General features: G+C 43.8%; 1 long non-coding RNA gene across 2 annotated transcripts; it reads right to left on the reverse strand.

Moving 5' to 3' along the window:
- On the reverse strand, positions 1–26,374 carry LOC140204084 (uncharacterized). 2 transcript variants are annotated; one of them, XR_011887519.1, is made up of 5 exons: positions 26,007–26,374; positions 24,271–24,538; positions 5,132–5,531; positions 2,952–3,152; positions 1–1,125 (listed from the first exon to the last, which is right to left on the reverse strand). It is a non-coding gene; the product is annotated as an uncharacterized lncRNA (long non-coding RNA). The 2 variants fall into 2 exon arrangements; XR_011887520.1 differs by having other exon boundaries at positions 1–1,128.

Consider the following 26,374-nt stretch of genomic DNA (forward strand, 5'->3'; position numbering starts at 1 on the left):
AATAAACAAGAAAAATCAGGCTAAAAACATAGAATATAAAAACCTGTAAGTCGATAAAACCTATAGTCCAAGTCCACATCCAAGACACAGAAAACCTGGGTAACATTCTCCATTTGCCCTTCACCACTCCATAGTAGAGCAGTCAAGACAAGCAGCCGGCGCCTAGCCTCCGTACTCGTCTCAATGCTTAAATCTCCCTCGTTGCTTTATTTGGCAAACTGCATTCAAACGTCGTCTTGCACCCTGTTCCGCAACCTGACCGCCATGGAGTTCGGCAATGCTGACTCAGTCTCCTGGAATCCTCTTGGCGACTGCAGAACACTCAAACACCCAAACAATCTCCAAGCTTCCACGTTCACTTCAGTGTTTCGATTTCCCTCGCCGCTTTTATTGGCAAACAGTGGAAGCTTTAATTGGTCAAATGGAGTCAAACATCAGCTCGCACGTCGCAGCCGTTCTGCGGCCTTCCCGTCTTGATGTTTAATTATGCTGCCTCTGCCTACCGGAATCCTTTCGGAGACTGCAGAGTGCTGGAACATCCAAACGATCTCCAAACAGCAAATCACAGGCTCCTAAATTTCCTGGATTACATCCAAGACGCAAATAAATGATTAAAAGACATAAAATAAGTGAAACATATGCTTTCATGATCTATCCTTCCTCCCACTGTGCCTAAGAACAGAAGAAATATGAGCAGGATTAGCTCATCGGGCCGATCAAGCCTGCTCCACCATTCCATTAAGGTCATGGTTGATGTGACCACGGACTGATGAAGGAGGACTAAACTGACAGGAGACACTGGAGACGGCAGCTGCTGGAATCTGGAGCAAGTGATAATCTACCGGAGGAGCTCAGCGCGTCGGGCAGCGTCTGTGTTGTATTGCAAAGTTTGTTCACGGAATGTCACTTTGGAAACCATTTTCTACTTTGTCCCGCAGGACTTCTGTGAGACACTCTCTCGCTGTTTCCACGGTACAATTTCTGCTCAACCCAATGACTTCCCTCCAGCAGACTGATGACCGTTCCAGTTACGGTAACAGGGAACGGGAAGGCTCGGGTCATTCGCATGGACTGGTGAAGGCGCTCTCCAAATCTGTACATGTAGGCAGAGGGGGTGGTCTGGCCCTGCTGGTAAAACGTCATATCAAAATATCAGTACAAGGTGACATAGGATCGGAAGTTTTTGAATCCTTTTGGATATATCTGAGAAACTGCAAGGGTAAAAACACCCTGATGGAAATTATATATACTCCTCCAAACAGGAGCAAAGATGACATCTACAAATTACAACGGGAGAGACAAAATGCAATATTACAATAGTTATGGGGGATTCCAAGATGCAGGTAGATTCGGAAAATCAAGCTGGTTCTGGAATCCAAGAGGGGAAATTTCTGTATTGCCGATGAGATGAATTTTTGGAGCTTTTCGTTGAGCCCTCTTGGGTTCAACGATTCTAGACTGGCTGCAGTGCAAAGAACTGGAATTGATTAGCGAACTTAAGGTAAATAAACCCTTTGGGAAAAATGATCATAAATGATACAATTCATCCTGTAAATTGAGATGGAGAATCTGAATCAGATGTATCAGTATTACAGTGGAGAAAAGGGAACTAAAGTGGTACAAGCAAGGAGCTGACCAAATTGATTGGTAAAGTACACAGGTAGGGTTGATGGCAGTACAGCAGAGGCTGAAATTTCTGTGAGAAATTTCAGAAGGTGCAGGAGGTAGACATTTCACAGAGGAAGAAGTATTCAGGAAGCAGAATGACACTACCAAGAAAAGTCAAAGACAACATAGAAGCCAAATAATGATGCAAAAATTAATGAGGAGTTAGAGGATCAGGAGACTTTTAAAAACTAGAAGAAGGCAACTACAAAAGTCACGATATAGGAAAAGATAGACTATGAAGGTAAGTTAGACGATTAATATTAAAGAGAATAACAAACGTTTCTTCAAATCCATAAAGTGTAAAAGGGAGTTGAGAGTAGATACTGGACCGCTGGGAGATAATGCTGCAGAGCTAGTAATGGGGGACAAAGAAATGGCGGCGAACTGATTAAATGTATGTCACGAGCGTTATGCCGGAAGATCAAGTGTGTCGGGGCAGAAGTGTCTGAAACTGCCATTACTAAGGAGGAGGATCTTGGGAAACTGAAATGTCTGAAGGTAGATAGTCACCTGAACCAAATGGTATACACCCCAGGATACTGGAGTAGGTGGCAAAGAAATTGTGGAGGCATTAGTAGTGTTCTTTCACGAATCAATTGAACCTGGTATGGCTCGTGAGGAATGGAAAATTGCAAATGTCACTCCACTCTTTAAGAAAGAAGAGAGGCAAAAGAAAGGAAACAGTTAGTCTGACCTCAGTGGCTGGGACGATGTTCGAGCCAATTGTTAAGGATGTGGTTTCAGGGTACTTGGAGGCACATGGTAAAATAGGCCATAGTCAGTATGGTTTCATCAAGGGAAAATCTTGCCTAACAAATCTGTTGGTATTATTTGAAGACATAACAAGCACAATAGAAAAAGGAGAACAGTTGGATGTCATGTACTTGGATTTTCAGAAGCCTTCTGCCAGGTGTAGAACACTTTCCTCAATATCAGCAATGCAATTGGACTTTTATCGCCTTCAAGAGAACTCGCACCACTGACACTCGTCTTTACATCAGTGGCACAGCAGTGGAAACTGCGAATAGTTTCAATCTCCTGGAAGTGTACATCTTGCACCACCACTACTCTTATCATTTCCAGTCAAAGTCACTTTATGTACAGACATTCCTGTGCCTAGCATCACTTTATGCACAGACAATCAATCTGTGTTCATAAGTTCTGTATTATATTTAATTATAAAGAAGAGAAGATCTGCAGAAGCTGGAAATCGAAGCAACACACACAAAATGTTGGAGGAACTCAGGCGCCCAGGCAGCATCACAGCTGAGGCAATACATCACCTGTGAGTCTGTTGGAGTCATATACTGTGTCCAGTGCTCCCCGTGCGGCCTCCTGTATATCGATGAGACCTGACGTAGATTGCGAGGCTGCTTCACCGAGAACCTATGCTCTGTCCACCAGAAGAATCGGGATGTCCCATTGGCCACCCATTTTAATTCCACGTCGCATTCCGATTCCGATATGTCAAGCCGTGGCTTCACCTATTGACGCAATGAGGCCACACTCAGGTTGTAGGAACAACACCTTATATTCCATCTTCCAGTAGTGCCCCCCACATCATTCATTATCCCCTTTCCACCTCTCACGTTATCTCCTTGCCTGCCCGTCACATCGGTGCTCTTCCCCCTTTTTCTTTCTTCCATGACCTTCTGTCCTCTCCTATCAGACTCCAACTTGTCCAGCCCCTGTTCTCCTTCACCAATCAATTTCCCACTTCTTTACTTCATCCCTCCCTCTCCTGGTTTCAGCTATCACCTTCTATTTCTCTCTCCCTTCACCCCCACCTTTTAAATTTACAACTCATCTTTTATTTTCTCCAGTCCCGCCGAAGGGTCATAGCAGAAAATTTCAATTGTACCTTTTTTCCCATAGATGCTGCCTGACCTGCTGAGTTCCTCCAGTATTTTGTGTATGTTGTAATGAATTATATTTGTTATTATTATTGTGCTTTTATCTAATTGTGATTCTTTTTGTGCTTCAGAGTAACAATTATTTTGTTCTCCTTCACACTTGTTTGCTGGAAGTGAAATGAAACAATCTTGAATCTTCAAGCTTCTTGCCAATGTTTGCTATTTGTCAGCCCTACATTTTGCTTTTGTGCTGTCTTATATTTTCCTCGTCAGCCACAGTTACCTCATCCTCCCTTTTGAATGCTGTTGCTTCTTTGGAATGAACCCATCTTGTGAATTCCCAATTACTCCAGAAACTTCAGCTATTGTTACTTTATTTATACTTTTCAAAGCTGTTTGACCCTCCCTTCTGTTTGGTTCAGTCTGAGACCATTCCCTGCTTCTCCATTACTGGTGCCAAAGTCCCATGTCTTCTAACCCAGTTCTCCCTCAGCAATCTGTGAAGCTTAATATATAGTTCTCTGAATTCATTAACTCTGTGCCAATTTACACGTGGCTCACATAACAAACAAGAGTTTATTATCTTCTTTTTCATCATTTTCATTTAGTCCCTGGCTGCTGAAATTCCATCAACATTACCCTTTTCCTCAATTTTCATACCTACCATAGGTCTTGAGGACAGTGTCTGTATTTTAAACATGTATTGGAGTGTGTCGATATCAACAGTGTGTGCCCAGGGAGGTTGTCACTATTAACGGGGATCCGGGGATGTCTGTCAGTATTTACAGTGGGTTCCGGTCAGTGAGTATCAGTCATTACAGTGTTCCAACGGAAGTGTGTCAGTATTTACATGTGCTCACGGGTATTATGTCAGCATTGACAGGGGGACCCAGGGAATCTCATAAAGTGTGTCTGTATTTAGAGAGTTCCCAGGAATGTGTTGTTATTGCCTGGTGGTCCTGGAGAGCGTAACTGTATTTACATTGTGTCTCTGTGCGTGTTAGTATTCACAGAGCTTCTTGGAAAGAATATCGGTGTTTAAAAAGATAAGAAGGAGTCTGCCAATATTTGCAGGGGGTCCTTGGCAGTCTGTTAGTATTTACAGGGGATCACGGGGAGTGAGTCAGTATTTACACGGGATCCCTGGGAGTGTGTCAGTATTTACAGGGGATCACTGGGAATGTCAGTATTTACAGCTGGTTCTCATGAAGTACCTCAATATTTAAAGAGGGTCTCAGGGCGTGTGACACTATTTACAGGATATCTCTGTGGAGTGTATCAGAAATTACAAGGTGTCTATACTTTCATGTTAAATGTCTCAGTATTTCTCTCAGAGGCATCCCCAGACTGTGTTTTTATCAATAGTAGGTCTCTGGGGTGTGTGCCAGTATCTACAGGGAGTCCCTGGGGAATATGCCAGCATTTAAAGGTGGTCCTATACATTTTATCAGCGTCCTCCAGTAAGGTGGCCGTGAGTGCAGACACAGTGGCCTCTCTGGATCCAAAGAAAATGGTAATTGTTCATCCTTTTCCTGTTAGTCATGACAAGACATTGCTGGTTATCAAGAATATCAATTATTGCAGGTTTACCCCACTACCGAGTTACTTACTTGTTTTGCACTTTGCTGCAGCCTGCTTCAGCCACCCAGTGAAGAAAGAGATAGAGGCTGTTCAAGGAAGTGGTGCATGATACAACAGATGATCGCCTTGGATGTTCTTTTTGTGATACCAAGACCCTGTGAACATTGGGAATGTAGAACACTGGACGTCTGATTCTCTGGATCATTGTAAAGAACGATGGTGGAGGAGCTGTGTGGCCTTGGTTGTGGCACAGTCCAGGCCCTTATTCATGCCACAGAGTCTCTTGCGGTCGCTGGGGAAAGAGATACTGGAGTTGGCTATGTGCCGCTGGGTTCCGTGCACGGTTAGGGGCTGGTTCGTCACATTGCTTCTGACCCTCAGTATTGGTTCCCAGGAAGACCATCTGGACTGTGTTCATCTGAAGCTGCCCTAGTGTGAAATTAGAAACCGCTATCGCCTGTTTTTGCAGAAAGATGGCTCCAAGACAGCATCCATGCACAATCAATCTACAGGCCAAGACACTCAAGGACTTGGAATATATTATTGTTGTTATTTGTAAAGCCAAGAAAATTGAATATAATCACTTAATTGCCAGTTAATAGTGATGCCGTTTAGTTACTTATTGTAAAGTAGACAAAGAAATTATGAGGCATGATAGTTGGATAGTAAAGGTCTGTTTTACCATCATCATCAATCAATTCAATTTTATTTTCTTAAACGTGTTTAAACTGTGAACACCAGTTTCTTCAAATCACAAATTAAAGGTAAGTTTATCTTTTGTTCTGTTTCTCAGAAGTTTCTTTACTCTGTCTTTCTGATTAAATACTGAAATTCTCTGTTTCTGTGGATGAAGACATTTTCCACCCATTTCCCTACTCTGGAGGATGGAACATTAGTCTGGGCACCTAATGCATATATTTTAGTTCAACTGAATGTGCGAATATCTTGCAAAGTGATATCAATCTGTGCAACGTGCAAACAATGCTGGAGTGAGCTCAACAAGTCAGACAGCATCAATGAAGGGGAATGAACAGCCATGACCCTTCATTCCCTTCCATAGATGCTATGAAACTTGCTTTCATTGTTCTGTCATTTACTTTATGCCTATTACAATGCCCTTCTTCAACTGATGATCTATATTTGCCTTCACTGATTTTTTACTGTTCAGAAATTTGTAGAAGATTTACAGTACAGACCAGACTTTGTGGGTAGTTTTTGCATGTTCACTCTGATGCTCAATTATTGCACTCTTTGATATTTTTGTCACTCTGCTAAATTACGTATCATCGGTGCCGAGTTCTGCAGCTGATTCTGAACTCAAACACATTCAACATCAGCAGAGGACTACAGTGAATCTAATTGCAGCTCCAACTCTGTAAAGCTTGAAATCTGTAAACACAGCTGAATGAACTTCCTGCCTGCATGCTCGCTAGAAACTATTTTCCCTCAATGTCCAAGGAACACTGTGCTACTATCACCAATAATCTATGAATTACTGAATATGAACTTACAGTTGACAAAATGGATGAATCAACACAGCAACTTGTGCTTGCCTTTATATTAAACTTCTAAACTGTTAAAGTATAGGGTATGGGCATCTGCTCCCACGAAGCAATTGGCTGCTTCCTTGTTATGATACACTTCCTGATAGTTCCTCTGCAAAATGATGAACCATTGAACTCCTCCAGATTTCTCCTTACACAATCATCAGCAGTCTATTGCTCTTCCATTTTAGCCTACCAATCTGCAGTGACAGCCCAATCAATCTGAGTTGTGGGAACTCTCTGCTCACATTAGATCCTGCAAAGTGCACCATTTGAGACCATTAACGTATCCCTGAATCTTTCTTCAGTAATCACAGCCACTTTCCCTTCAGCAAATGTGAGTTTAGACTAAGAACACTTTTTCTCTCCACTGGCTGACATTTGGCTTTAGTTTTGTTGGAGAACCCTGATATATTACTCGTTAGAATGTCAGATTGCTGTCAAGGGCTGTCTCTGTAAACTGTCTTAGAAATCTATCTGTTATTTATGTTGCAACCAAGGCAGTAATGTGTTCCACATTATATATATATCAGACTATGCGTCATCGAGAGGGATCAGCATCTGTTGGAACTTCTGATCACTTTGAAAAGTAATTTCATAATCCTCAATCAGAACTGGAATTAATTCTAAGTGAACAACTTTTAAACATGACGATAGACACCTATCATAAATTGTTGATGGTATGATGAGAATGGGCATTAGTTACAAAATTACAAAAGTTAAGGTAGTGAAATTAAAAAGGGAGGTGTTACAGGGATAATCAGTGATCAATAGAGGAAAAACAACAAATCAACCTAAACCCTTTGTAGGAGCAAATAATCCCTGGTAAATCAGCATGGGAATGTAATTGAGGGGTTTGCTCTGGCAGCTGCAATAGTCACCATGTGCTTCCAAAATAGAAGAAAGTATGAAAATATAAGCTTGAAAGAGAACAAATATAACTTTAATATTGAAAGAAAGGGTGAAATATAAAAAAACAAATCTCCAGACTAGTTAGCATAATATTAATAAAAAGAAAGTGGTCATTTATTTTTATCACAGAAGTTGTCGCATGACATTTGGAAATATTGATATATTTCGCTAATGGCAGTTGTAATCGGTTAACATAGTATCGTGATTGGTAATTTTTTGATGTATTGATTTTGCAGTTTATATAATGTATCTGCAAACCAAACGATGTAGTGTGTCCGGACAATGAGAAAGGATATCATGCAGGATACATTGCCACAGCACTCAGTTGTGTGGATAAATTATCAACATGCAAAAATACTAAGTGACAGAGTGTTTACAATGGTGATAGCAAAGCACAGCGTCGAATTACTGGCAGCAAACAAAATGAACAAAACTATAAATTACTGATTATAAATCACCCTTTTTCTCGGAAATGATCAATGGCATTTATAGTCTGCGACTTGCATCTCGGAGTACAGCATTTAAACCGCTGTATGACCTGGCATTTTTGTGGTGTGAACTGAAATCTCGATGGTGCAGGGTAGTTGTGGCTTGGTGAGTACAGTCAGAATCGAGGCGGCACGGCCAGGGTATGACAGCAGGGAATGAGCCAATATTTGGCCATTGCTGGAATGGTATGCAAGTGATTTGATGCGGCAGAATTGAGGCAAAGTGAGCGGAGATGAGGCAGACTCGAAGCAGCAGCGCCTGTGCGTGAGGATGAGGAACGAACCACAGATTGGCCGATTTAAACATCAGGCCAGATTGGAAAGATCAGATATGTGCTGAACTGTGAATGCAAGGCCCAGGCCTAAGAGCATATTGAAGAGGCAGGGGCTGGGTCAGAGATTGAGTAACGACATGAGGTTTGGCCGATTTAACGACCATTCCACATTGAAAAGGTCAGGGTGCCTGAGCCAGAGGAGAGGGATACGCCGGTGTGCAGCTCACTAATCTGTGAGATTTACTTGTCTGCACTGAACTGAGGTTGTGATCTGCAACTAATGGGTTCCTGGATCTGCTGCAGTGATGACCGGCCTTCATGGATGTGGACTCACTTTAATGAACTTCGATTCTCAATGTTGCTTTTTGTTGTTTGCACAAACTGATTTTTTTCTACACGTTGGGTGTTTGACGCTCTGTTTTTTTAATAGGATGTACTGAGATTCCTGTTTTGTTGCTGCCTGTAAAGAGATGAGTCTAAAGGTTCTATACAGTATACCTATTTGGAGAATAAATGTATTTTGAAATTTGAAAACAGAGATTAAGAACACATGAACAATTTTCTGTTACGAAAATTCTGTTCACATCAGCTGATGTTCCAACAAATCACAGCCTAACCACAATCTAAACTAATGAGTTAACTGATGAATGAAATGCAACTGTACAAACTTGCTGGAGATAGAAAGCTGGGTATCACGTGGTCTCAGTGTGGGATACTGAGTAGTTTATGGAATGGAACTTGTAAGAGTAGATATATGGAGGTGATTTCCTTCCCGTGGATGGCTAGAAAACAGAATCCCGTCTCAGCAGCATTCCATTCAAGTGGAACAGAGATGGGAAATGCCTTCACCCAGAGTATGGTTATCGTGGGATTTCTCTGCTGAACTGGTCTGAAGAAAGTCAGCTTCTGAGTATGATCAACAGTGAGCAGATAAATTATTTTCATAACTGATCTGAATCAAGGAATGTGGGAATTGCACAGAAAGGAGCCACCGTAACAGATGTTTGCAATGATCTCATTGAATGGTCGATGGTTATCAGACAGGAAGCATCTGCCTGTATAGGATAGAGGTACTCATTCATAAAGAAATGCAGCTTCCCTTCTGTTGTGGTTCGTAGAGTCCTCTGTTACGATTCTTTTGATGTGTGGATTTCTTCTCTCTGCCCGATTGATCTTTCTATGCTGTCTGGGTGTGTGGCCGTGCAGAAAGTGAAATGCTCCCGTGCACATAGCCTTTGTTGCTGCACAGCTGGAATTTTCTTTTGTATAATGTTCAATGAAAGTGAAGAACAGATTTCAGGATGTGTAACAAATATCCTACTCAGAACAATGGTTGGTCCGTGCTGCTGTAAAAAAAAGAGGATAGGTTAACTAGGGTTCTGAAAGAGGCAGAGGTAGAGATGGTGGAGGCATTAGTAATGGTTTTTCAAAAAACATTGGACTATGGCATGGTGCCAGGGTACTAGAAAATTGCAAATGTCACTGCATCCTTTAAGAGAGGAGGAAGCCAACAGAAAGGAAATTATAGACCAGTTACCCTGACGTCAGTGGTTTGGAAGATGCTGGATGCAATTGTTAAGGATGAGGTTATGGAGTACTCAGTGACAAAGGACAAGAAAGGACAAAGTCTGCATGATTTCCTTTGGGGAAAATCCATGCCGGATGAACCTGATGGAATGCTTTGAGGAGGTGACATATAGGATAATAATGGGGATGCAGTGTATTTTGTATATTTGGTCTTTTAGAAGGCCTTTGGCAAGGTGCCACACATGAGGTTGCTTACCATGGTCAGAGACCACAGTATTACACATAATAACTGGCATAGTGAGTGCATTGGCCGACTGATAGGAGGCAGCGAGTGGGATTAAAAAGGATCCTTTTCTGGTTGGCTGCCAATGGATAGTGGTGTTCCACTGGGGTCAGCGTTGGGACCTCTTCTTTTTATGCTGTATATCAATGATTTAGATGATGGAATAGATAGCTTTGTTGCCAACTTTGCAGATGATACTAAGATTGCTGGAGGGGCAGGTAGCATTGAGGAAACAGGTCGGCTGCAGAAGGTCTTAGTCAGATTAAGAGAGTAACAAATGAAATGCAACGTTGGAAAATGCATGATCATGTACTTTGGTAGTAGAAGTAAATGCACAGGCTATTTTCTAAATGGGGAGAAAATCCAAACATATGAGATGCAAAGGGTCTTGGGAATCCGTGTGCAGAACACTCTGAAGGTTAACTTGCAGGTTGAGTTGTTGGTGTGTAAGGCAAATACAATGTTAGCATTCATTTCAAGAGGTCTAGAATACAAGAACAGGGATGTTGTGCTGAGGATTTATATGACGCTGGTGAGGCATTACCTTGAGTATTGTGAACAGCTCAGGTTTCTCATCTAAAAATATGAGCTGGCATCGGAGAGGGTTCAGAGGAGCTTCTCAAGGATGATTCAGGAATGAGAGGGTTATTTCTGGAGGAACGTTGTATCATTTCTTAATACATGCATTACTAAATGACAGTAAAAAAGGACTGCGTGACCTCATAATCTAATCTAATCTAATCTAATCATACAAGGAATGTTTGATAGCCCTGTGTTGGGATTTCATTGAAACTTTTCAAAAGTTGAAGTGCCGAAGTGCCGAGACAAAGAAGATAGGGCAGGGATGTTTCCCATGGTGCGGGAGTCCAGGAGAAGGGGGCACAGCCTCAGGATAGAGGTGTATCTATTTCAAACAGAGATGCAGGGAAATTCCTTCAACCAGAGGGTGGTGAATTTTTGGAATTCATTACCACAGGCAGCTGTAGAGGCCAGGTCATTGGGTATACATAAGGCAGAGCTTGATAGATTCTCGATTGGACATGGTATCAAAGTTTACAAGAAGGCGGCCGAAGAGTGGGGTTGAGGAGGGGAAAATGGATCAGTCATGATTGAACTGTGGAGTTGACTTGATGGGCCAAATTACCTAATTCTGCTTTTCGATCGGATGGTCTTATCAGCCACCAAACTGAGTGAAGATAGAAACCTATTGCTAAACACCTTTATTTCCAATAGCATTAGCAGCCATCACATCATGGATTGTCTGTCGTGTGCCCCGTAGGTTGCTATGGAGCGTTCATCTTCTTGCGTTTTTGAGCACCTATACCTGTATTTGCTAATCAATATTTTAAATGGAGGTGTTCAGCCCTTTGTTAATCTTGTTAAGTTGATTGTAACTGGTACATATCCCGCATTGTATGTTTATTTAAAGCTCAGGCCTCAAGACCCCAGCATCCAGTCTGATAACCATGTCATGCCCTTGCCCAATTCTGGGGTCCGAGCCCGAGGCAAGACCCAGGTTCTGGGTCCTTGTCCAGTCTCTGGCTCGGAGACCAAGCACAGGCTCCAAGTCCATAGTTCCTAGTTCTGGTCTTGCCCAGGCTCCTAGTTCATAGTTCCTTTTCCGGGTTCCAGGTTTTGTTGTCCTTGTCCTAGCCCAAGTATGCACTCTTGTTCCTGCTCCCTGTCTGTATCCTGCCACGTCCCTACTCTAGTCAAGTCCTGTTCCTTGTGCTGCAGTGTCTGTGTCTTGCATTTGGGTCCGTTCCCAATGCCCCCAATTGTGACACGTAGTCCTCGCAGTCCACAAGGTACTGGAGGCCACAGCTCCAGTGATGAAATTCCAGTAGTCGCTGCACCGTGAAGGACTCTGACCCATCGATGAGCCTTGGGGGATGGCGGAGTTTGGGAACAGGACACAGGGGTGGCTCATGAAAGGCTTGATGCGGGACACATGGAAGGTAGGATGCGGCGGAGAGTGGAGGGCAGCTTGAGATGGACAGCAGCAGGGCTATGACTTTAGCAATGGGAAAGAGGCCTATGAAGTGAGGGGTGAGTTTGAAGGAAGCCACCTTGAGGGGTAGGTCTCGGGTTGAAAGCCACACACTCTGTCCCTGGCGGTAACGTGGGGCCTTGGAGCGATAGTGGTCAACTTGATGCTTGATCCTAGAAGAGGCACGGAGAAGGGCAGAGCGAGTGTGCCTCCACTTCTGCTGACAATGGCGGATGAATGCCTCGGCAGATGGAACGCCAACCTCCTCCTCCTGGGCAGGAAACAGTGGAGGTTGGTAGCCAAGGCAGCACTCAAATGGGGACAGACAGGTGGATGAGGACGGATGAGAGTTTATGGTGTACTCAGCCCAGGGTAGCTGCTGACTCCACGCAGAGAGGTTCTGGGAGATAAGACACTGCAATACTGTCTCCAGTTGTTGGCTGGCCCGCTCGGTCTGGGCATTGGTCTGTGGATGGAATCCTGAATACAGACTCATGGAGGTATCCAGAAATTACAGAATGCCCTCCAAAAGTTAGATGTGAATTGAGAGCCCCTGTCTGACAGAACATCTACAAGTAAACCACGTAATTTAAAAACATGCAAAACTAGTAATTTGGCTTGTTTTTGGCGAAAGGAGTTTATGTAAGGGAATGAAGTGCACAGATTGGAGAAATGATCAACTACTGTGTGAATGGCGGTATTACCACCTGATGAGGGACGACCAGTGAGACAGTCCAGGGCAACGTGGGACCAGTGTCTCTTGGGGATAGACAGGGGCTGAAACAGACTAATAGGTGACCTGTTAGAGTTCTTGCCTCGAGCACAGTCCAAGCAGACTGAGACAAAGTTGCGGATATCATCTCCCATGGAGGATGACCATAACCGCCGACTGATGAAGGCCCGAGTACACTTGGCTCCAGGGTGACAGGATAATCAGGAAGAATGACCGCACTGCAACACCTGTGAGCGGAGCGAGCTGGGAACATAGACACGGTTAGTGGGGCACTGACTAGGGGCTGCCTCGCTCTGTTGAGCAGCTTGCACAATGGATTCAATGTCCCATTGCGCTGAACACACGAGACAGTGAGCAGGAAGGATGACATCGGGTACCTCAGGGGTCTCAGAGGGAAATCTTCCGGAGAGGGCATCAGGTTTTCCATTCTTGGAACCGGGGCGGAAAGATAGAGTAAAATTGAATCTTGAGAAAAACAGGGACCAACGAGCTTGACAGGAGTTGAGATGCTTGGCAGTATGGATATATTCCAGATTCCTGTGATCAGTCCAGACCAAGAATGGTACCTTGGTTCCATCCAGCCAATGCATCCACTCCTCCAGAGCTAACTCCACAGCCAGCTGCTCAAGGTTTCCGACATCGTAACTCCACTCTGTGGGAGTGAGGCGGTGAGAGAAGAAGGCACAGGCATCCTTGGCTGAGCACTGAGAAAGCACAGCTCCTACACCAACGTCAGATGTATCCACCTCCACAATGAACTGCCGGTCGGTGTTGGGTTGAAACAGTATGGGGACAGATGTGAAACGTTTCTTCTGGTCAGAGAATGTTTTTTTTCAGCAGCAGGAGACCAGGAGAATCTGACAGCAGATGAGACAAGAGCAGTGAGTGTTGCAGCCAGCGTACTGTAATTTCTGATGAAGCGGCGACAGAGTTGGCAAAGCCCAAAAGCGTTGTAACTCCCGACAAGTCGAAGGTTGGGGCCATTTGACCACGGCACTGACCTTCTTTTGGTCCATCTGAATGGAACCGCCTGAAATTACATACCCCAGGAAGGAGACTGTATTGCGATGAAACTCACATTTCTCAGCCTTCCCAAAGAGCTGGTTCTCCAGAAGGCGCTGGAGAACTTTGCGGACGTGACCTATGTGTTCAGCAAGGGACTTAGAAAAAAAGAAAATGTCATGGAGATACACAAGAACAAATTGGTTCAGCGTGTCCCTGAGAACGCCATTTACCAGGGCTTGCAAAACGGCGGGGGCACTGGGGATACAGAATAGCATGACCAGATACTCGTAATAGCCTGCTGCTGAATGCCGTTTTCCACTCGTCCCCTTCGCGGATGTGGACAAGATGGTAGGCTTTACGGAGATGAAGCTTGGTGAAATTTGAGGCCCTTTGCAGTAGTTCAAATTCCGAGGTCATGAGCAGAAGAGGATAACGGTACTTAACAGTAACTTCATTCAGTCCCCGTTAATCAATGCAAGGACGTAAGGAGACTTCCTTCTTTTCAACAAAGATAAAACCGGCACCAGCAGGGGAGGAATTCAGCTGGTTGATGTCTGCAGCCAGAGACTCTTGAATGTACTCATTCATGGCTTCTGTTTCAGGTAAGGACAGGGAATACCGGCGGCCCCTTCTGGGAGATGTGCCAGGCGAGAGGTCAATGGAGCAATCATATGTATGATGAGGTGGCAGGAAAGTGGCCCGGGACTTGCTGAACACGGCCTTGAGGTCCGAGTATTCAGGAGGGATGGCACTAAGGACCAGTAATTCCTCCGGGGTGACCTAGGCTTGGAGACAAGGGGACCTGAGCATAGCAGAGGCAGTGGGAGTGACAGAATTGGCTCCAGCCTACCATCTTGCGAATGAGCCTTTCAATGTGTGGGTTGTATTTAACTAACCAGGGATGACCCAGGACAAAGGGAACTTGAGTAGAGTCAATAACATATAGGTTTAACTGTTCATCATGGTTGCCGGATAAACTGAGACTCACCGGGGCCGTGACGTAGGTGATGTTAGCCAGTCTCTGACCGTTCAAGGCGTTGGCCATCAATGGTGACTGGAGAGCAGATGTGGGTAACCCCCACTGGGCAACCAAGCCAGAATCTATAAAACACCCCTCTGCACCAGAATCAACCAAGATGGAGACTGCTCACCGTTGGATGCCCAACTCCAGAGAAGCAGGTATGAGAGTGCGTGGCGTCGAGGAGGGCCGTCCAGAGGTCATGCTCACCAGTACTCCTCGTCCTACTGGTGAACGCTTGGTGTTTACTGGGCAGGAGGAGATGAAGTGGTCTGGTCGGCCACAGTACAGACAGATAGGGGCCGTGCTGATTCTCCGTTCTCTTTCAGTAGGCGTCAGGCGAGTACGGTCAACATGCATAGCCTCGGGCTCTGGAACAGGAATTGTAGATAGGGGTAAACGGCAGGGCAAAGTCGACCGACGAAGAGCTTGGAACTCAGTGCCCCAGGGATCCTCTGGAACCCCTCCCTCTGCGGCGCTGCTGAAGGCAAACATCAATACGGATGGCCAAATCCAACAGGGCTACCCTAGGCAATGTTACAATAATTATGGGGGATTTCAATATGCAGGTAGATTGCGAAAATAAGGTTGATTCTGGATCCAAAGAAAGGAAATTTCTAGAATGCCTATGAGATGAATTTTAGAGCAGCTTATGATTGAACCCTCTAGGGGATCAACTATTCTTTACTGAGTGTTGTGCAATTAAATGGAATTGATTAGAGAGCTTAAGGTAGAGGAAACCTCAGGGAAAAGTGATCATAAATGATACAATTTGCCCTGCGATTTGAGAAGGAAGAGCTGAAGTTGGATGTATCAGTATTACTGCCAAGTGAAGTGAATTAAAGAGGTATAAGAGATTGGCGGGAGGAGAAGATGGCGGCGCGCCTGCGTGTGCGCAACCCTCCGGTGAAAAATGATATTGTATCTGTTAAATAGGGGCCGTGGACAATTCTGATTTGATGGAGAATGGACGTGAAAGCACAGAGGAACATCTGGAGAAATTTCTGAAATGCCCGTTCGCCGCTGTCGTTGCTGTGTGGTCGGGAAACCTTCGGAGGGTAGGCCTCAAAATGCCAGGCCTTGCCTGCTCTTGGCGACCGAGATGGAGGTCGAATCGTTCGTACAGAGATGGCGCTCAGTACTCGGTGTCGGAGAGCAGATCAGAGCTCGAAGTTTTCGGATGACTCACAGTCGGATTGTGGTTGGCATGTCAGGGAGAGTTTTTCTTCCTTCTCCCGTCTGCGTGAGATGTGGGACATTTGAGAAACTTTGAACTTTACTGTGCTCATGGACTTCTTCATCAATTTATGCTATTGTTGCACTGTTGTAACTGTAAGGGGGTTTCGTCTTTTATGTTACTGTGTAGGCTAATTAAAATGGCTTCTTTGATATGCTATACTTGGGAATGCTTCTTTGTTATGTTAAACGCTGACAAAGTTCTTGCGCTGGCAGTTTCTTTTGGATTATCTACTGATAAGAATGATGTTACCATCCAATTGGGATAGCTGTTATGTTTTTGGTATAACTGGAAGATTTGTATGCGCGGAGTTTTGGAGGCAGAAGGCGGGAGAGAGAGACAGAGGATGGACCAGGTGCTGTGATGTCCGCTAACGGGATCGGACCCCGAGGAGGGCATTCGGCGAGGAGAGGAGATGGAAGCGGACTCGTGTGGAGCGTCAGGTCGACCACCGTTGTGGTCCCAGGCGGCCGGTCAAGGTAGTCTGAGGGTTGCAGGGTGAAAAAGAAGGGTCCTGCAATCCAACTGTTTGTGCACGAAGAGATTGAACTTTGATAAGTGTGGCGTCTTTTATTTTCCTTTTATATTTTATTCTCTATTAATTACATAGTTCCAGTAATATCTATAAACTGTAAATCATTTAATCGTATCTGGTGTATTGTCTGGTATTTGGGCGGGGTGCAGTACATCACACAGCATCCACATGAACTAATTACCCAGTTTGGCGGGGCCGAGGGCTGTTTCCCTAGACGGCAGCGAGCCGAGCGACCCTGGTGTTGGCCAGGGGATCAACATAACTATATGTTATAATTATGTGGTTTTGTCAGTTTTTTCAGTCTTGGTCTGTCCCGTGTTTTGTGATATCACACCAGAGGAAATAATGTATCATTTCTTAATGCATGCATTACTAAATGACAATAAAAGAGGACTACGTGTCTTCATAATCATAAGAGAGAAGCTGGCCAAATTGATTGGTAAAGAATACTGGCAGGGATGATGGCAGAGCAGCAAAGGCTGAAATTTCTGCGAGAAATTCAGGTGTAGGATGTACGCATTCCAGAGAGGAAGAAGTATTCAAAAAGCAGGATGACACTGCAAAGAGAAGTCAAAGTCAACACAAAATCTTTAATCTAGTGCAAAAACTAATGGGGAGATAGAGAATTGGGAAGCTTTTAAAAACTAGCAGAAGGCAACTGCAAAAATCACGATAATGGACAAGATAGAATATGAAGGAAGCTATCCAATAACATTAAAGAGGATAACAAACATTTCTGCAGATACATAAAGTGTAAAAGAGAGTTGAGAGTAGATATTGGACTGCTGGGACATAATGCTGGAGAGGTAGTAATGGGGGACAAGGAAATGGCAATGAACTGATTAAATGGATGTCACTAGCATTATGCTGGAAGATAAAGTGTGTCGGGGCAGAGGTGTGTGAGGGTGCTATCACTAAGGAGAAGGATCTTGCGAAACTGAAAGGTCTGAAAGTAGATAGGTCACCTGATCCAGATGGTGTACAACCCAGGATACTGGACTAGGTGGTGGAAGAGATTATCGAGGCATTAGTAGTGATCTTTTAAGAGTCAATTGATGCTGGCATGGCTCCAGGAGACTGGAAAATTGCAAATGTCACTCCACTCTTTAAGAAGGGAAAGAGGCAAAAGAAAGGAAACTATAGGCCACTTAGTCTGACTTCAGTGGCTGGTCGATGTTGGAGTCAATTGTTAAGGATGTGGTTTCGGGGTATTTGGAGGCGCATGTTAAAATAGGCCATAGTCAGCATGGTCAAGGAAAATCTTACCTGTCAAGTCTGTTGGTATTCTTTGAAGACATAACAAGCAGGATAGAAAAGGGAGAATCGTTGGACTTTGTTGGATTTTCAGAAGGCTTTGTGCCAGGCATAGAACTTCTTCCTCAATGTCAACAATGCAATCAGACAGTTATTGACTTCATGAGAACTCACACCATTCACACCCATCCTTAGATCAGTGGCACAGCAGTGGAAGCTGCGAATAGTTTCAATCTTCTGGAAGTGTACATCTTGCACCACCACTACTCTTATCATTTCCAGTCAAAGTCACTTTATGTACAGACATTCCTGTGACTAGCATCACTTTATGGATATACAATCAAGCTGTGTTCATAAGTTCTGTATTATATTCAATCACAAACAAGAGAAAATGTGTAGAAGCTGGAAATCGAAGCAACACACACAAAATGCTGGGGGAACTCAGGCGCCCAGGCAGCATCACAGCTGAGGCAATACATCACCTGTGAGTCTGTAGGAGTCATATACTGTGTCTAGTGCTCCCCGTGTGGCCTCCTGTATATCGATGAGACCCGACGTAGATTGCGAGACTGCTTCACCGAGAACCTATGCTCCGTCCACCAGAGGAAGCCAGATGTCCCAGTGGCCACCCATTTTAATTCCACTTCCTATTCCCATTCCATTATGTCAATCCGTGGCCTCACCTATTGACGCAATGAGGCCACACTCAGGTTGGAGGAACACCTTATATTCCAGCTGTGTAACTTCCAACCTGATGGAAGGATCATAGACTTCTCAAACTTCCAGTAATGTCCCCACATAATTCCCCATCCCTTTTCCACCTCTCACATTATCTCCTTGCCTGCCCATCGCCTCCCATTGGTGCTCTTTTCCCATTTTCTTTCTTCTATGAACTTCTGTCCTCTCCTATCAGACTCCCGCTTCAGCCCTGTTTCACTTTCACCAATCAATTTCCCAGCTCCTTACTTCATCCCTTCCTCTCCTGGTTTCAACTATCACCTTTTGTTTATCTCTTTTGTCCCTTCCACCTTTTAAATCTACTCCCCATCTTTTTTTTTCCCTCCAGTCCTGCCTAAGAGTCTTGGCCAAAAATGTCAACTGTACTTTTTTTTCCATAGATGCTGCCTGTCTTGCTGTGTTCCTCCAGCATTTTATGTGTGTTGTAACGGATTATATTTGTTATTTTATTATTATTGTGTTTTATCTAATTCTGATTCTTTTTATGCTTCAGGGTAACAATTGTTTTGTTCTACTGCACACTGATTTGCTGGAAATGGCATGAAACAAACTTGAATCTTCAAGCTTCTTGCCAATTTTTTTTTGCTATTCATCTGCCCTCTCTTTTGCTTTTGTGCTGCCTTCTACTTTCCTCATCAGTCCCGGTTACCTCGTCCTCCCTTCCAAATGCTCTTGCTTCTTTGGAATGAGCCGATCTTCTAAATTTCCAATTACCCCAGAAACTTCAGCCATTGTTATTTTATTTATACTTTTCCAAGCTGTTTGACCTTCTGTACTGTTTAGTTTAAAGCCCTATCCACAGTCCAAGATATGTGATTCTCTAGGAGCATAGTCACAACGTGGTTCATTGAGACCAACCCATCACAGCAACTCCCTCCTTCCTCATTACTGGTGCCAAAGTCCCATGACTTCAAACCCAGTTCTCCCTCACCAATCTGTGAAGCACGTATATAGTTCTCTGAACTTATTAACTCTATGCCAATTTACACGTGGCTCATGTAACAAACCTTTTTCATACAGCATTTTTATTTAGTGCCTGGCTACTAAATTACCCACAGCATTACCCCTTTCCTCAATTTTCATACCTACCACGAGCGCTGAGGACGGTGTCTGTATATACAGCAGATGTTAGAGTGTGTCAATATCAACAGTGTGTGCCCAGGAATTTGTCACTATTTACAGGAATCCGGGGATGTGTACCAGTATTTAGAGTGGGTCCCGGTCAGTGAATATCAGTCTTTACAGGGTTTCAACGGAAGTGTGTCAGTATTTATACTGTATGTGGTCATTGGTATTATGTCAGTATTGTCAGGGGGGCCCAGGGAGTTTCATAAAGTGTGTCTGTATTTGGAGGGTCCCGGAGAATGTCTTATTATTAACTGGTGGTCCTGGAGAGTGTGTCTGTATTTATATTCTGTCTCTGGAGCGTGTTAGTTTTCATAGAGGGTCTTTGGAAGAGTGTCAGTGTTTAAGAAGATAACAAGGAGTATGTCAACATTTACAGGGGGTCCTTGGCAATCCGTTAGTATTTACAGGGCTTCACTAGGATTGTGTCAGTATTTACAGGGGATCGCTGGGAATGTCCGTATTTACAGCTGGTCCTCAGGAAGTACGTCAATATTTAAACAGGGTCTCGAGGTGTGTGTTACTATTTACAGGATGTCTCTGTGGAGTGTATCAGAATTTACCAGGTATCTATACTTCTACGTAGATTGTCTCAGTATTAGTCTTAGAGGGTCCCCCAGACTGTGTCCCTATCAATAGTGGGACCCGGGGTGTGTGTCAGTATTTACAGGGGATCCCTGGGGAATCTGTCAGCATTTAAAGGTGTTCTGATACAGTGCATCGGTATCTTCCGGCAAGATGGCAGTGAATGCAGAAACAGCAGCCTCTCTGGGTCCAAACAAAGGTGTAATTGTTCATCCTCTTTCTGTTAGTCATGATCAGAAGACATTTCTGGTTATCAAGAATATCAATCATCGCAGGTTTACCCCACTACCGAGTTGCTTACTTGTTTTGCACTGTGCTGCAGCCTGCTTCATCCACCCAGTAAAGAAATAGTCATAGGCAGTTCATGGAAGTGGTGCATGATACAACAGATGATCCTCTTGAATGTTCTTTTTGTGATACTAGGACCCTTGGACAGTGGAAATGTAGAACACTGACCCCTCCCATTGGTTCTGACCCTCAGTATTGGTTCCCAGGAAGACCAGCTGGATTGTGTCCATCAGAAGCTGCCCTAGTGTGAAATAAGAAACTGCTATGGCCTGTCCTTGCAGAAACATGGCTCCAAGACAACATCCATGCACCATCAATCTACAGGCCAAGACACTCATGGACTTCGACTATATTATTGTTGTTGTTTGTAAAGCCAAGAATATTGAATATAATCACTTAATTACCAATTAATGGTGATGCCGTTTAGTCGCTATTGTAAAGTATAAAAAAAATTTATGAGGTATGATAGTTGAATAGTAAAGGTCAATGATCTGTTTCACCATCATCATCAATTCAATATTATTTTCTTAAATGGCTTTAAAATGTGAGCACCAGTTTCTTCAAATCACAGATTAAAAGTAAATTTATCTCTTGTTCTAATTCTCAGAAATTTCTTTACTCTGCCTTTCTGATTAAATACTGAAATTCTCTGGTTCTGTGGATGAAGGCATTTTCCACCTATTTCACTACTCTGGGGGATTGAACATTAGTCTGGGCACCTAATGCGTATATTTTAGTTCAATTGAATGTGCGAATATCCTGCAAAGTGATATCAATTTGAGCAACAGACAAACGATGCTGGAGGAGCTCAGCAAGTCAGACAGCATCGATGAAGGGGAATGAGCAGTCAGTTTTGGGCCAAGACCCTTCATTCCCTTCCATAGATGCTACAAAACTTGCTTTCATTGTTCTGTTATTCACTTTCTGCCTTTTACAATGCTCTTCTTCTACAGATGATCTATATTTGCCTTATCTGATTTTTTTACTGTTCAGAAATTTGCATAAGATTTACAGTACAGACTTTCTGGGTAGTTTTTGCATGTTCATGCTGATGCTCTATTATTGCATTCATTGGTACTTTTGTCAGTTGAGAAGATCATCGGGGTCTCTCTTCCTGTCATTACAAACATTTACATCACACGCTGCATCCGTACAGCAAACAACGTTATGAAGGACCCCACGCACCACTCATAAAAAAACTCTTCTCCCTCCTGACATCTGCAAAAGGCACCGAAGCATTTGGGCTCTCACGACCAGACTATGTGACAGTTCCTTTCCCCAAACCATCAGAATCCTCAATACCCAGAGCCTGGACTGACACCAACCTACTGCCCTCTACTGTGCCTATTGTCTTGTTTATTATTTATTGTAATGCTTGCATTGTTTTGTGCACTTTGTGCAGTCCTTGGTAGGTCTGTAGTCTAGTACGTATAGTTTTTGTGTTGTTTTACGTAGTTCAGTGTAATTTTTGTATTGTTTAATGTAGCACCATGGTCCTGAAAAAAGTTGTCTCGTTTTTACTGTGTACTGTACCAGCAGTTATGGTCGAAATGACAATAAGAAGTGACTTGACTTGACCTGACTTGAATATATCAACATGCAAAAATTCTAAATGACAGACTGTTTGCAATGGTGATAGTAAATCACAGCGTCGAATTGCTGGCAGCAAACAAAATGAACAAAACTATAAATTACTGCTTATAAATCACCCTTCTTCTCGGAAACTATCAATGCCATTTATAGTCTGCGACTTCCATCTCGGAGTAGACCTTTTGAACCGCTGTACGACCTGGCATATTTGCGGTGTGAACTGAAGTGTCCATGGGGTAGGGCGGTTGTAGCTTGGTGAATACAGGCAGAACTGAGGAGCGGGGCCAGGGTGCGAGAGCAGGGATTGAACCAATATTTGGCCATTGCTGGAGCGGTCTTGCAAGTGATTTGATGCGGCAAAATTGAGGCAAAGCCCGCGGAAATGAGGCAGACTCGAGGAAGCGGCGCCTATGCCTGAGGAAGAGGAACAACCCACTGCTTGGCTGATTTAAACACCAGCCCTGATTGGAAAGATCAGATATGTGCTGAATTGAGAATGCAAGGCCCAGGCCTGAGAGCATATTCATGCGGCACGACCTGGGTCAGAGAGTGAATAACGACATAAGGTTCGGGCAATTTAACCACCAGGCCACATTGACAACGTCAGGGTGTCAGGGCCAGAGGAGAGGGAGGGGACGGTGTGCAGCTCACTAATTTGTGAGGTTTATTTGTCTCTAAACTGACCTGTCCCTGTGATCTGCAACTAATGGGTTCCTGGATCTGCTGCAGTGATGACCAGCCTTCATGGATGTGGACTCACTTTAATTAACTTCATTTCTCAATGTTACTCTTACTGTCTGCACAAATTGATTCTTTCTGCACGTTGGGTGTTTGACAATCTTTTTTTTTCGATGGGAAGTACTGGGAATCTTTGTTTTGTGGCTACATTTAAAGAGATGAATCTAAAGGTTCTATACAGTATACTTACTTTGAGAATAAATGTATTTTGAACTTTGAAAACAGAGATTAATTTGGAGTATTGTGTACAGTTCTGGTCACCGAATTATAGGAAAGATGTCAATAAAATTGTGAGAGTACAGAGGAGATTTACTAACATGTTGCCTGGGTTTAATCTCCTAAGTTACAGTGAAAGGTTGAACAAGTTAGCTCTTTATTCTTTGGAGCATAGAAGGTTGAGGGGGGACTTGATAGATGTATTTAAAATTATGAGGAGAATAGATAGAGTTGACGTGGATAGGCTTTTTCCATTGAGACTGGGGGAGACTCAAACAAGAGGATGTGAGTTGAGAGTTAAAGGGGAAAAGTTTAGGGGTAACATGAGGGGGAACTTCTTTACTCAGAGAGTGGTAGCTGTGTGGAACGAGCTTCCAGCAGAAGTGGTTGAGGCAGGTTCGATGTTGTCATTTAAAGTTAAATTCGATAGATATATGGACAGGAAAGGAATGGAGGGTTATGAACTGAGTGCAGGTCACTGGGACTATGTGAGAGTAAGAGTTTGGCATGGACTAGAAGGGTTGAGATGGCCTGTTTCCGTGCTGTAATTGTTACATGGTTATATTACGACAACATGAATAATTTTCCATTCTGAAAATTCTGTTCACATCAGCTGATGTTCCAACAAATCACAGCCTATCCCGAATCTAAATTAGTGTGATTTAACTGATCAATGAAATGCAACTGTATACATTTGCTGGAGATAGAATGCTGGGTATCAGGTTGTCTCCGTATGGGAAGGAACTTGTAAGAGTAGGTATATTGAGGTGATTTCCTCCCCGTGGATGCGAGGCAAAAAAGAATCCCATCTCAGCAGCATTCCATTCAAGTGGAAAAGAGATGGAAAACGTCTTCACCCAGAATATGGTTATCATGGGAATTCTCTGCTAAACTGGTCTGATGAAAGTCAAATTCTCTGTACGATCAAGAGTAAGCAGATAAATTATATTAAAAACTGATGTGAATCCAGGAATGTGAGAATTGCACAGGAAAGACCCACCATAACAGATGTTTGCATGATCCCATTGAATGGTCGAATGATTATCATACAGGAAGCATCTACCTAGTATAGGATAGAAGTACTCACTCATGAAGAAATGCACCTTCCGTTCTGTTGTGGTTCGTAGAGTCCTCCGTCACCTTTCATTTGATGTGTGGATTTCTTCTCTCTGCCCGATTGATCTTTCTATGCTGTCTGGGTGTGTGGCCGTGCAGAAAGTGAAATGCTCCCGTGCACATAGCCTTTGTTGCTGCACAGCTGGAATTTTCTTTTGTATAATGTTCAATGAAAGTGAAGAACAGATTTCAGGATGTGTAACAAATATCCTACTCAGAACAATGGTTGGTCCGTGCTGCTGTAAAAAAAAAATAGGGGATAGGTTAACTAGGGTTCTGAAAGAGGCAGCGGTAGAGATTGTGGAGGCATTAGTAATGATCTTTCAAAAAACATTGGACTATGGCATGGTTCCAGAGGACTGGAAAATTGCAAATGTCACTGCATTCTTCAAGAGAGGATGAAGCCAACAGAAAGCAAATTATAGACCAGTTAGCCTGACGTCAGTGGTTTGGAAGATGTTGGATGCATTTGTTAACGATTAGGTTATGTAGTACTTAGTGACACATGACAAGAAAGGACAAAGTCTGTGTGGTTTCCTTCAGGGAAAATCTTATCTGATGAACCTGTTGGAATTCTTTGAGGAGATGGCACATAGGATAATAAAGGGTCTTCAGTGGATGTTGTATATTTGGAATTTTAGGAGGCCTTTGGCAAGGTGCCACACATGAGGCTGCTTACCATGATCAGAGACCACAGTACGACAGGACAGTTACTGGCAGGGTGAGAGCATTGGCTGACTGATAGGAGGCAGTGAGTGGGAATAAAAGGATCCTCATTTTCTGGTTGGCTGCCATTGACAAGCGGTGTTCCACAGGGGTTCGCGTTGGGACCTCTTCTTTTTATGCTGTATATCAATGATTTAGATGATGAAATAGATGGCTTTGTTGCCAACTTTGCAGATGATAGGAAGATTGGTGTAGGGGCAGGTAGTGTTGAGGAAAGAAGTAGGCTGCAGAAGGTCTTAAACAGGTTAAGAGAGTGACAAATGAAATACAATGTTGGAAAATGCATGGTCATGCACTTTGGTAATAGAAATATGTGTGCAGGCTATTTTCTAAATGGGGAGAAAATCCAAACATCTGAGATGCAAAGGTTCTTGGGAATCCTTGTGCAGAACATCCTGAAAGGTAACTTGCAGGTTGAGTCTTTGGTGTGGAAGGCAAATGCAATGTTAGCGATCATTTCAAGAGGTCGAGTATACAAGAAGAGGGATGTGGTGCTGAGGCTTTATGGCACTGGTGAGGCATCACCTTAAGTAAATAGATAGATAGATAGATAGATAGATATACTTTATTAATCCCGGGGGAAATTTGTTTTCGTTACAGCCTCACCAACCAAGAATAGAGCGTAAATGTAGCAATACAAAAAACCCCCAACAGTCAAACAACAGAATGCAAACTATGCCAGATGGAAAATAAGTCCAGGACCAGTCTATTGGCTCAGGGTGTCTGGCCCTCCACGGGAGGAGCTGCACGTTCGATGGCCACAGGCTGGAACGACCTCCCGTGCCGCCAAGTGTTGTATCACGGTGGAATGTGGCCGAAGTCCAACAGTAAGGAGTTCAATATCTAGTCTGCAAGCACATTCCTCGATCGAAATATGCCCCGGATTGTACCATCTGTTGTTAGCCAGAACAGTAAGGACCCAATTCCTTCACGTTTACCGCTCTCAGTGCACTTCCGGTCAGCCGGAACGGTATTACTCACCGAACTCCTCTTCTCCAAAAGTCTCTGTTGTCTCGACCCGGTCCTCTTTCCTCGGCTTTGTGATCCGCCTCTGAATCCTCTGTGTGTTTTCCTCCGGATTTCAGCAGGGGTGTCCGACGCTCTTCTCGCTAAACCGGCCGGTATTTGCTGGTGGGTGGAAGACCCTGCTTCTGTCCCGCGTGTCGGAATGTAACCATTTCCAGCACTAAAGAAAACCCAAATAAAACTCTCTCTACCAGCATGTTAGAGAGGGTGCAGCTTCGACGTGTTACCGTGGGAAAAAAAATACAAAAAATAGTGTAAATTAAAAAGTAAGAAGAGTAAAGTAAGAATAGAACGGAACAGCTGTACCAGGCCGTATGCACGAC

Source organism: Mobula birostris, chromosome 10 (assembly GCF_030028105.1).
Source record: "Mobula birostris isolate sMobBir1 chromosome 10, sMobBir1.hap1, whole genome shotgun sequence".
NCBI lineage: Eukaryota > Metazoa > Chordata > Chondrichthyes > Myliobatiformes > Myliobatidae > Mobula > Mobula birostris.